Source organism: Chanodichthys erythropterus, chromosome 21 (genome assembly GCF_024489055.1).
Source record: "Chanodichthys erythropterus isolate Z2021 chromosome 21, ASM2448905v1, whole genome shotgun sequence".
In the NCBI taxonomy this organism is placed as follows: domain Eukaryota; kingdom Metazoa; phylum Chordata; class Actinopteri; order Cypriniformes; family Xenocyprididae; genus Chanodichthys; species Chanodichthys erythropterus.
Genome location: NC_090241.1, coordinates 30,464,622 through 30,478,321, shown reverse-complemented (window position 1 = coordinate 30,478,321; position 13,700 = coordinate 30,464,622).

Sequence of the window (13,700 nt, the reverse complement as noted above, 5' to 3'; positions counted from 1 at the left end):
GTTTCTATATATCAAGTGGATCACCATGATTTCACAAAATGTTCCTGGATCAACATCTTTGTTGAACATTCCAATCAACCAATCAGTCAATTTGAGGGACAAATTTACAGTTTCTGTTAAGTATAGGCTTACAAGCAGGGTTAGGTGTTTCAGTGTTATTCACATATCATTTCCCTGTGGTTTTAGGTATAAGTAATGGTTTGGGTTTAGGACTAAATTTTTCAGACAGGAATGTTGTCCCAGGATCAACAAATGATGTGACCCACTTCATATAGAACCATCATGATAACCCCTTATTTTTTTATTTTGATTCAATTTTATGAATTAAATGTAAACATACTTTATTACTAGAATGGTCGCTAGATGTGAAAAAATTATGCGTCATTTAGGACATTTCTCCTTATATAGAACCAAAAATGTAAATTCTGTCATCACCCTCAAGTAGTTCCAAACCTGTATGAATTTCTTTCACAAAAGAACAAGAAGATATTTTAAAGAATATGGGTAACCAAACTGTTGATGGGTCCCATTAACTTTCATAGTATGGAGAGAAAAAAAAAAATACTATGGAAGTCAATGGGGCTCGTCAACTGTTTGGTTACACACATTCTTCAAAATGTCTTCTTTTGTGTTCAGCAGAAGAAAGAAATTCATACAGGTTTGGAACAACTTGAGGGTGAGTAAATGATGAAAGAATTTTTTGTCAACTATCCCTTTAAAGGTGCCATTGAACGTTTTTTTTTTTTTACAAGATGTAATATAAGTCTAAGGTGTCCCCTGAATGTGTCTATGAAGTTTCAGCTCAAAATACCCCATAGATTTTTTTAAATTAATTTTTTTAGCTGCCTATTTTGGGGCATAATTAGAAATGCACCGATTCATGTTGTGGCCCCTTTAAATGCTCACGCTCCCTGCCCACGGAGCTCGCGCTTGCCTTAAACAGTGCATAAACAAAGTTTACACAGCTAATATAACCCTCAAAATGGATCTTTACAAAGTGTTCGTCATGCATACTGCATGCATGCGTCGGATTATGTGAGTATTGCATTTATTTGGATGTTTACATTTGATTCTGAATGGATTTGAGGCTGTGCTCCATGGCTAATGGCTAATGCTACACTGTTGGAGATATTTATAGAGAATGAAGTTGTGTTTATGAATTATACAGACTGCAAGTGTTTAATAATGAAAATAACGACGGCTCTTGTCTCCGTGAATACAGTAAGAAATGATGGTAACTTTAACCACATTTAACAGTACATTAGCAACATGCTAAAAAAACATTTAGAAAGACAATTTAAAAATATCACTAAAAATATAACGTAATCATGGATCATGTCAGTTATTATCGCTCCATCTGCCATTTTTCGCTGTTGTTCTTGCTTGCTTACCTAGTCTGATGATTCAGCTGTGCACAGATCTAGACGTTCTGCCCTTGTGTAATGCTTGAACATGAGCTGGCATATTAATGATCCCGACTGTTACGTAACAGTCAGTGTTATGTTGAGATTCGTTTGTTCGTCGGAGGTCTTTTAAACAAATGAGATTTATATAAGAAGGAGGAAACAATGGAGTTTGAGACTCACTGTATGTCATTTCCATGTACTGAACTCTTGTTATTTAACTATGCCAAGATAAATTCAATGTTTAATTCTAGGGCACCTTTAAGATCAAGTCAAGAACATAAGGGTGCTATATAGAAACCCAGTGAACCATTAATAATCTAATAAAAGGTTTCTAACACGCTAACTGTATTAAGAACAGTTAGCAGGACAATGTGTCTTCACAAACTGCAAATAATGTGGTGGTTTCTCAAGTTCTTGTGTCACCGACTGAAATGATACAAATTTATTTTGTAAAATGTATTGCTGATCACACAGTAGGTTTATTCTCAGCTTTCAACGGTCTTACTTGGAGGAATGAACCCATTATCAGTGTTAAAACTTTTCAGTGGGGTTTGCTATCTTATAATAACCCTCATTTAGAATTAACCATTAAATCAATTTAGTAAGTCTGTAATCAAATTTGTTTAGGAATATGTCATCTTCCTGAGGCCACATGGAGCCACATTGAGGCCACATGGAGCAGTACTGCAGATGATTCATTGTTTAGGGTGTATGCTTAGCCGTAGATTAATGAAGGAATGTTGAATAGAGGCGTAGGCCTATTTACTCATGCTTGTGCTTTGGTACTAAACAACCACAACCACAAGGATACGTCAGCTCTGACCAGAGCACTCAGACCAGTAGGCGAACTGTTGCAATTATAGGGTCATCCAGTAACAAGACATATGAGTCAACATGTTAATAGACTTATTTGATGTTGTTTGTTCTTTTTCTTTTTTTAATGGTGCTGCTCTTAAAATTGTGTGGCAATATAAAAGATCTCTTTCTGGCAGAAAGGAAATGCGCATCCTTTTTTAAATTTATTTATTTGACCTGAGGTTATCCTAATGAAGAAGGCAAGAGCTTCTAGCATTTGTCGTTGATGTATGCAGCACATTTCCTGGGCCTCAAACATTACAATGAGAACACATTTAGCACAATGACCCTCATATTGTGGACAACCCGATTTTAATACGAGACTTATGTCTCGTATTATGTCTTTCCGTCTAAAGTGAAATTAGGATGTTGATGCTCACTTAACAGCAGCTAAAAATAGCACATGCTATAGGGTTCACACAGAACTCAGTTGGTCAATTAGATATCATGCTCTGTAAAGACAGCACAATACATCATGTTTTATTATAAGCATTAAATGCAATCAACTGGCATCAGTTACAGATGTTGGGAAAGTGATCCCAAGTTCAAAAACATAAATGTGTGTCATGTATAAGAGCCAGTTGTTGAGCTTTCTGTTGAGTAACTCGTGTGGGCTTAGACTAGCTGTGATGTTCGTCTGGAAGATCTGTTTGGGTCGGTCTGGCGCTTTTGAGGTCACGCAGTGCCCTCCAGTGGTGAAGAATTGAAACGGTGAATGAGTTACGTCGAGAGTGAGCGTCAGGCGCTTGTTGATGGCGTCACAAGTTCCGCCTTATTTATCTCTATTTTATAGGCTGCGTCCGAAAACCTAGGTAGCTGTCTTGCTGCCTCGCTATCTTATAAGAGAATGACTTGTATGGCAGCGTTTGTGCATGAAGGCACCTCACGAAATTGATTTCAGACAGACTTCTGAGGCAGTGTAACAGTTTAATGATCTACAGCAATATAGCGCGAGCTTTGGTGAGAACTAAACAAATATTTGATTACTACAACAGTAATTTCTCGATAGAAATGATATCAAAATTGAAATATGTTGATCAAAATCGTACATGTGTACAAAAACTGAGCAGCAAACGCAACCTTCGGACGCCATCTTTATTTTTCTAGCTCAACTGTCACAGAATGGAAAGCACAGGATTGTGGGATATCAAAGGCAGCTAAGGATACATCTATGCTTCCTTCAAAAATCGATCAGATGAAGGTATCTCATGAGAGAGGAAGCGAAGCTAACATTGGATTCGGACGTGTCTTGATGCCTTACTACCTTGAAATGTGTCCTCGTAAGGCAGCATTTTCCAGTTTTCGGACGCAGCCATAGTCTCCTCATCATCTTTGGAGATGACTTGATATTTCTCAACTGTAGTAGTGCCATTTAAGATACACATGTGCCGCGGTTGGGAACAAAAACATGTTAAGTTTGCATTTGCACTTACGTGTTGACCTTTTCATTTTATTAAACGGAGATTTATATTCTTAATATGCGATTGTACGACATTTGCCATGTTCTGAGTTGGTATGTCTGGTGCAGTGGAGGTCCAGGGTGAACAAGCTGAATGTATCAGGTAATAACGTAAAGATATTTAACTAGTTACAGCTGCTGCTGTAATAAAAATGCGATTTCCGTCGTTCTTTAAAGTTATATCTTTTTCACGAATCGGTTGAACTGTTCCTAAACCTATATACACCTCTTTTTTTTTTTCAACCCAACTTTTTTATTGAACAAACCCTGTGACTGTGAACTTGGCACCAAAGTACAGCGAGAGCTAGTATAGAACCGGCTCTCGCGGTACGTTGATGTCACACACACCGATCGGACTTTTTTTTTTTTTTTTTTTGCAATTTTGACCTCTGCGGTTAACTACCATATTAGATCAACACATTAGACTTTTCTGAAATCCCTTATATGTTTTCTAACCACACAAGAAGAACGAAAGTATATATTATACCAAGAGGAGACATGCCACTATTATTGTTTTTGTGCCAAAGAAGAAAAAAAAAAAAAAAAAAAAAATCTGCCTTAACTTGATATAAAGGGACAGGTCACTTTGTAATCCGGTACATATGTATAAGGCCTTAAAAAGCCTATATCCACAATACATTATGCATGCCAAACACAATATCACTAATTTTTAAAACGCAATATGAAAAATGACAAGTACAGAAATCTCAATGAGAAAATGTATATTCATAGAAATTTCATTAATTCATATAGATCATCATCTGCATCTCTCTAGCTAATTGGTTTGTCTAGCTGCTAGTGAACTTAAGCTTACTGTGAACTTAAGCTAACGTTATAACCTCCAGTAGCCCACATTAACACCCATTTCTCATTATGACATATATTAACATTATATTATAGTATATAACTGGTGTACGCCTAAATTGTAATGAGATCTATGCTCTTGTCATTAGACTTATAAAGTCCCTAAATGCATATTTTCCCCATTTGAAGATTGTCCCAGATTACCCAAAGCATGTTGTCCCACATTCTCAATCATATTTCATAAAGAAAAAGAACACATTTTCGATACTTAAATACATATTTCGCTATTAGAATAGATCACAGACATAATTTGACAACAATTAGAACATTGTCTTATTTATGCCAGATTTATGTCCTTATTAATATAAATCTAGTCAAAATCCTATGTCATTGACCGTGTCATGCAATTGCCATGGGAGCTGCCCCTTTCTGTGGCATCACCCCATAAAGTTATGCAATTTCAGTTAGATAACATCCATGCTAAACCTATAGTAAAAGTCCTGTTGACAACATTTTGTTAGAACAGGAAAGAAACACACTGGAGTTCAGGTGTCACACATTACCCAATGGCCCATATTACCCAAATTCACCGTACCTTTTGGCTTTTACTCATCAGACTGAATAGGTCGGAGGGGTTTTCTAATCAACAGTTCATTCAACTGACTCATTCAACCGTGACCGTCCTGATTTACAAGAATTGTTTAAACTGTTCTAAAGAAGTGATTTTCGGAAACCTTTCCATCACTTTCCAAACTTTTCCATTTTCAAACCGCTAGTTTCCAAACTTACGTCATTGATTTAGATTGGCAGAGAGTCAGAGTTTTCTGATTGGCTAAAAGGCGAGGCTGCGCTTAGATTATATTTTCAGAACATGGATATCATCTTATGTGTCATTTTTATTACAGATAGTTGATATTTTATGAATGGTATTTTAAAACAATAAAGACTGTATTACCACTGCAGGTGCTTAGAACACAATGACAATAGAAAAAAAGATCCCATGACATATTGCCTGCTACATGTATTGTAAAGGAATAACAGGGACTTGTAGCACTTGATAAGAATAAATAATTTTTATTTATTTAATTAAGCTTGTGCAAATCAGACATATATCACAAACGTTGCAGTAGAATTTCAGTAGTCCACAGCATTTAGGTCCCCCATGTGATGTCAGGACCGACCCAAGAACACTGATTTCAAATGGTGCTAGATGCCATAAAGTACTCTATGGCACCATTTGAAGTCAGCTTCCAGGAGCGGCATAGGAGGGGATGACACTGCAAAACCAAATAGCCTAATGCTAAAGATGCTATAGTACACAATGGAGCTTTTAGATGTCATTTTGAAGAAAATAGTTTGTTCTGAACCATACATTTTTAATATAATATGTTAAATCTTTTTTTTTTCTTGAAAGTAAGCTGAGAGTTTTTGTGCACCTTGCCAATACTGCATATACCTGAGAGTCGAGGTATTATGTTTGAACTACTGTAGACCTAATAGAATAAGTACAATAGAAAAGTATAGGGAGTGACCTAGAGGGAGGGAGGGAGGGCATTTGTTTACAAGTTTCTTTTTCACTCAAGTACATCAGTTTATTCTTGGTTTGCTGCATCTGCGCACCTGTCCGCTTGTGTAATGCTGATCCAGCTCTTAAAGGGAAAGGCATCTTTAGTGAGGCTTAAAATCTGCCATTTGAATGGGGTGGAAAAGAGAAAATACAGCAGTAAATATACAGTCAACAGTTGAGACATGCAGTATATTAATTAGAATATTAAACAGAGACTTATTTTATTATATATTACTTGAACTCGGGTTCAACAGGCATTATTTCCAATATAATTTCATATTTGTTGGGGGACTGAAAATACATCTTCAAGGACTTGTTAGCTTAGGACTATCTACTGTATGTTTATTAAAAATGTTCATCGTTATCACTAATTGTATTGTTGGGTCTAGAGTTGCTTTGATTATAGCTAAGGATATGAAAGAGACCAATAAATCTTTCATGGATAAAAGTCAGGCCTGGATAGGCTACTAAATATAACATTTTGTTTTGAAGTGATCTCTCTTTATTTTTGTTCTCTCAACTCTTATAGAACATAATAATAACCTATAGGGATTTTAAAATACACAAATATAAAAAAATAAAAGTTATTGTTATTAGTAAATTTGCGTTTATGTTTAAAAAAATTGGCTTAATAAATAATAATAATAATGATATGCTAATAATAACATGCCTACCTGTTTCAGTACATTCAACAAGCGTACAATGCGGTCTGATTTGGCCACCTAGAGGGGAAAAGTGAGTACTGCGCTAATGTTTTGTTTACCTCGTTTAGTCAAGTGCGCACTAGCAAATAACTACTACAAGTTTATTATTAAACTCGCAGAATAAGACCGGTAATGTCTCAATTTGACACCATACGCATTAAATGAAGTGTCTATCCTTTAAAAGTTTTGGTGCTAAACAAGCAACCAAAGGTATGTTAAACCCTTTTAATGTGTGACGCGCTATTATTTCTTGACAAAAACACTTTTAAGGTTGGTCTTTAAAACAGATTTTCTTCAGCGATGGTCTGAATCGGCAAAAAGTGCGCACTTCGACTACTGCTATTGACGCACGCAACGCAACGCATCTCTTGCTCGCGCAGCATCCCATTCCAACCGTTGTCTTGGATGTGACGCATGCAGTTTGATGATACACTCACTTATGATAATGTCATAATCAGTCGCGTAGCGTTAATATAAAGAGCGCTCCATGAAATCTGTACGCAGATGAAATTCCTTAACGGATCTCCATATTCTTGTCGCAATAACTATGACGCAGTAATATATCTTAACGACGGCCTGTTGGAATAATTATCAGTACACTTCACTCTCAGATTTCAAGTCATGACATCAATTCGTCAACATTATTGGTCAGATAATATTTTTAAACTTTGTTTAACTAAAAATATTAAGGTATTTAAAAGGAAACACATATTATTTTTCTGTCTTACAAAGAAATAAATTAATTATAGGCTTAATCTCAGAAAGAATTATTATACTTACATGGATACATTGAAACGACTGACTTCCAGTGGAATCTTTTTCTAAATGATCTGCATGCCATGGATGCCTGCACTCTTCACTTGTTTCAGTTCGACCCAACTCCTCAGTTTCCTTTCTTGAGACATAGTCTCCTCGCATCATTACAGGATCCCTATCGATTTTTCCAGGGCGAAAAGCTGAAGCCGTGCCCCCCCAGACACTCCCCCGGCGTCTGATTGGCTGCAGCGCGGTACACGTTCCTAAACACTTCGCGATCACATGTGCTTGACGCGTGTTTACAAACATTGGATGAGGTCACATGATACAGGCGACCATTTAATGCGCATCGCTGGACACTGTCGCAACCTCTCATGAAAGAGAACAAAAGAACCGGAGCCCAGGTTTAAATGAAACCATCTGTTATATCATTCCATCGTGTTTAAAAAGATCTGAAGCACTGTTTGATCTTAGAGTAGGGAAAATTGGCAATAACATAACTCACAAATATGTACTCCGTGATTTGATATAAAACATTTTTAAGTGCCAAAGATAGTAATGTGCTATTAATATAAATATATTGAGAACGATTTGGCCATAGTATCAGATTTAGTAAAAGAGGCCTAAATGCCCCTGTGACTGTGCTGTGAGGGATATTGCAAACACAACAACTAACTAAATATCGAATAATAGAACATGCATATGACAAATTATTTGATCGCTTTCTGCTTGTCAAACGTTAGTGGAAGCACAATATATTATTGATTTCATACTTGTCATGTTACAGAAGATTTTTTTGCATTATTAATTATTTCAGCTGTACAAATAATATGTTTAAAATTGTTATTATAAAATATATTGATCAGCCAATAAGGAAAAAAACAGTCTTCAGTTAAATAATGTCATGTTCATTATGCCTACCAGTTTTGAAAAGTCATACATTTTTTATTTTAAATAAAGCCTTTGCTTTAGACAACATAGGGAAAATACTGGTCCAAAAATCACCCCAATTTTTTTCCACATTTTCCACAGAAAACTTTAATAAGCACATGTTGAGAAAGTGTCATCACTGTAACTTATTTGATTGTGAAAATAAAAATGTTTATTGTCTTAACTTTTGTCATTGTTTTAAGGCAGATTATTATTGTCCAGTAAGGTCCTTGTCATGAAAGAGTTCTTTTTATACACACTAGGGGGCACTATTTACCCAGTTTGTAGACTCCAGCAGAGACAGAGGCATAGTTATTTACAGTGTACAGTAGTTCACATATGTGAAAAGAGGTTGAGGGAAGTGTCTGGGAATAGAGCATGAAGTGTACATGTGTTGGGGGGGGGGGGGGGGGGGGGGGGGGGGGGCGTGTGTGTGAGTGAAACCACCCCGCATGTTCATTCTCATAGGGATTACACAGCTGTCGGGTTTATCTATGTGTGTGTGTGTGAAATGAATCCGTGTATCCCTATGCCTGGTTAGGGAGGCTGATAGTATACATTCTTCTGGAGAACAAGGATAGCTGGTCTTGGTTATTAAATATTACTTTTAAGTTGTTCTCAAGCTTTTTACGGTGGCGGACCAAGTCAGTGTTGCTGCATTGAGCTCATACAGAGTAATGTTTTGATTGCACCAGTGTTTACTTCTCCCCCCCCCCATGTGATCAGCCTATGAGTGGCATTCTTGATGTTGTTTCTGATTATTTTGTTTATTCATTAAGCTCTTTGTTTGTTGCAGAATTAGATCTTGTGTCATTGAGTGTGCCAGTGCTATCCAAACTCAGCTGGCTCTTACTACATGTCTATATTTAGCTCCATGGTATTAAGACTGTTTGCTAAAGTGTCTGTAAAGGATCTATAAATAAAGGAAATATGCATCTACAGTATCACATGCATCCGCACAGTAAATTAAATATGCCTGGTTTCACGCAAAGGGCTTAGATTAAGCCAGGAGTAGGCCTTAGTTAAATTAGGATATTTAAAGGGATAGTTCACCCAAAAATAAAAATTCTGTCATCATTTACTCTCCCTCAAGATGTTCCAATCCTGTAAAAATGTCTTTGTTCTGCTGAACACAAAAGATACTTGGAATAATGTTAGTAACCAAGTAGATCTTGCCCCCCATTGACTGCTATAGTATTTTTTTCCCCCTACTGTGGTAGTCAGGAGGGGGGAGGGGCGGGGATAAGCTTGGTTATAACATTCTTCCAAATATCTTTCTTTGTGTCCAGCAGAACAAAGAAATTTATACAGTTTTGGAACAACTTGAGGGTGAGTAAATGATGACAGAATTTTCATTTTTGGGTGAACTATCCCTCTAAGTAGCTTTTATTAACATGCCTTAGAAAAAAAAAAAATCATTAGCCTACTAAACACAAACTCATACACAAATTTTAGCATAACAGTACCATCCTACATATGACAAAAATGGGGGAAATAAGTATGCTAGTGTCCTGTTTGTTGAAACCAGTATTGGGGAAAGTTACTTTTAAAAGTAATGCATTACAATATTGTAATACTTTTTTGCTCTCTAAAAAAGTAACTAATTGCACTACTTGTTTTATGGAAAGTAATGCATTAAATTACCCTTTCACACCAAAAGTGAAATGAATAAGCCTCAGGCTGAAGGAAATGCAAATACACACTTGTACAGTAGAGGGCGCAGCTCAAACAAACCTGTGCTGCCATTCTGGATCGCAGAAGAATAGAGTGCCCCAGGGATGACGCGTTTTTGTAGGCCAACCCGGAAGTTAGCGGCACGTGTTCCCTCGGTTGAAAGCCTATGCATTTTTCCCATAGACATTTGGAAAATTGCAGAAAATAAGCTCTGTGTTGAACAAAGGGTTATGACACTTACACGTTTTGTCTATCAAGATAATCTTTACAAGTTAACACAACATTTATAGATTTTGAAGCCTAAATAAAGTCGTCAGATATAAAAGGCTAACAATAGGCTATAAACGGACTACAGCACACCATGGTCGCGGATCAACGTCGTCACCACCAAGCTTCCTCAAACTTTATTTAGAAAACAACTCTATTTAAAAACATGCTCGCTGATCATGATCTGTGCTGTTATTAATACTTATCCACTTTTTCATGAGAAATGCTGTCCAAATGTCCCGTTTTTAATGATGACGTCTAAAGTACCTGCCAAAGGAAGTAGTCCCTTTTAGCAATTTGTTAGCAACCGCCGATTTTAAGACACAGTAAAAGTTTAAAAAAACACAGGTGGGTTATAACTGGTGTGTTTTATGTCATAGATCAAAACCTGAAAGTATTTAGAGGCTTTGTTAACCACAGACCTTATTTCAGGCGATTAAGCAAAAACCCATTCAAAAAACCCATAGATTTTACGGCGTTGGAACCGGAAGTCCTAAAATGCTAACTCGCTTCCGGGTTTTGCCTACAAAAACGCGTCATCCCTGGGGCACTCTATAGGATGCAGGAGAAGAGAGTTAAATACTCTTACTTCAGCAATATATTAGTTGAATTGGATTATCGAAGGTCAGCAGCAAAGACATTGCTTAATAAAGTGAGGTTAAATACATAAAGTATATTTGTGTTATTATATTTAATAATTAGTGCAGGTTTGCATAATATTCAGAGTTTGCCTTTCACTGTTTTTAATTTATTTTGAGAAACACTAAATCTGCTTTTGTGCAAGTGAGATGAGTAAATTTATGCTCACAGTTAGTCTAGAGCTACAATAACCATCATGTTTACACAGCGCACACAACACCTCTGACTTCCGATTTTTCTCTACATAGGGACATGATCTGTCTGTCTGTCTGTCAATAAATGGGAAAAAAGTAAAAAGTGTTACGTATTTGAAAAAGTAAATCAGATATTTTGTTGTAAATTTAAAAGTAATGCATTACTTTACTCGTTACGTAATCAGATTACTTTTTTCAAGTAACTCACATTACTTGCAATGTGTTACCCCAACACTGGTTTAGACAGTTAAGTTTTATTTTGTTGCTAATGAAAATAGTGTAAGATTTCTAAAACTTTAGTTTATAATTCATTCTCAAGAGCAACTGAGAATAAATTTCACTTTATGCTTGGTATTTGCATAATGTCCACAATAAAATTGGTATTATTTTCTAGCTGTTCTTAATTTTGCTGTTTTCATTGGGTGAAATTGATTTTGAATGTTAATGATTTCTGTATTCCCCCTTCTTGAAACTGATCGTCTAGTTCATAGTTGGAGGGAAATATCCACTCAGCCTTCATTTTGCCATGGCAACACTGCTCTTTTTTTCCTGCTGTTGCTGAATTCATTTGGTGGTTAGAGCAGACTTAACATATTCAACTCAACTTTATACATACATATATATATATATATATATATATATATATATATATATATATATATATATATATATATATATATATATATATACATAGAGAGAGATACAGTACCATCGTACAAAATGTTCAACTGTGGGGCTTCACAGAGGGTTTAACACACTTCACTTGATCCCATGACTGTGTGAAACCACTGAAATTTCATGTATGTAGCAAGTTTAATGTGGCCCAGGGGACATTATTACTGCTTTACTAGTATTTTCTTTGTACTTGCCTCAGTAGACTTACTCGTTCACTTAAAAAAAACATTCAAAGCCAAAGATTTATATTATTTATGAATCCTAAGTGCCTAAATTTTTGTATGTTTGATGTTGATTCTTAATCTTGATTCTTAATGTGTGATGATTATTTTATGAACTGTAAATCTGTGGACTTTTGCCCCATTTTGTGCATTGATTTTGGAGGTAAATCCTGTGAATTCAGTGGAATTGATTAAAATATAGTTAAATGTGACATAAACAGAAGTTTATTCAAGATTCTCAGAATGTCAAAAAAAAAAATACAGCAAATGAACATACTAATCACTCTAAATTATTGATATTGTAGTCAAAAATTATGAAAATTGTTTATTGTGAAGCGGCTTAGAACTTTGGCTTCTCCACAGTAAATGAAATGAGAAAAACAATACAACCATTCACTCATACACATAGACTTCCACATGCACAAAACAACAATCCTACCTATTTGTGTTTTTCTTCATTCTCTCACACCCCAAACACACACCCCAATGAGTAAGTAAATGTCTATATTACACTCCAGTCCAAAAAGGTATAAAACAAAATATACTTTGTAGAAAAATATAGGCAATTACAAAAATCGTAAAAGGTAAATGTAATTTGTTGTAAGGGCTGCCTTGCCATTTGCCAATGTGATGATGACAGTCATTACCATTAAGATCTATGCAAATGTGTTTTTAGCAAGTGACATCTGACACTTAAGGATTTTAGCAGTACTTGTGTAAAGAGTTACCACTCTGCCGCTCAAGCTTTGTACTTATAACACAATTTTCCATAGTTCAACTGCTAGAAATGGCAAGGTCCTGAGTTTAGTGTTCAGGAAACACGCATAAATGTATTTTGAATGTTCGAGTTACTTTGAATAAAAGCTTCTGCCAAATGCATAAATGTCTGAAACGCATAAAAATCCTGAACATTAGTGAAGTGAATCAAATCAAAAGTAGCAAGTGGACAACCCTAATATTGGCGATTGACTGCATTTACGTCAGAGAAAGGCCAGTTAGCATACAAAAACCCACTGAGCGTATCCTAATTTTAAGAGCTGAATAATAAACTGTTCTGAAATACCTGAAAATATAAGGACAACACTTCACAATGAGGTTCAGTTCATTAACATTTATGAATGTGGTATCATGAACCAACTTTTACATTTTAAAGCATTTATTCATCTAAGTTGATGTTAATTCATACTATTGTTCATTGTTAATTAATATTCATTCATAATACTTTAATGTTCATTTTTGATGTTCAAATATGTAGTATATGTAGAAATTGGCAATAACGTAGATTAATAAATGCTGTAAAAGTTTTTTTTCATTTCATGATACTTAAAGAGAGAGTTCACACAAAAAAGAAAATTCTGTTAATGAAAATTACTCACCCTCAAGTGGTTCCAAACCTGTATAAATTTCTTTCTTCTGCTGAACGCAAAAGAAGATATTTTGAAGAATGTTGGTAACCAAACAGTTGACTTACATAGTATTTTGTCAATAGGGCCCATCAACTGTTTGGTTACTGATATTTTTCAAAATATCTTCTTTTGTGTTCAGCAGA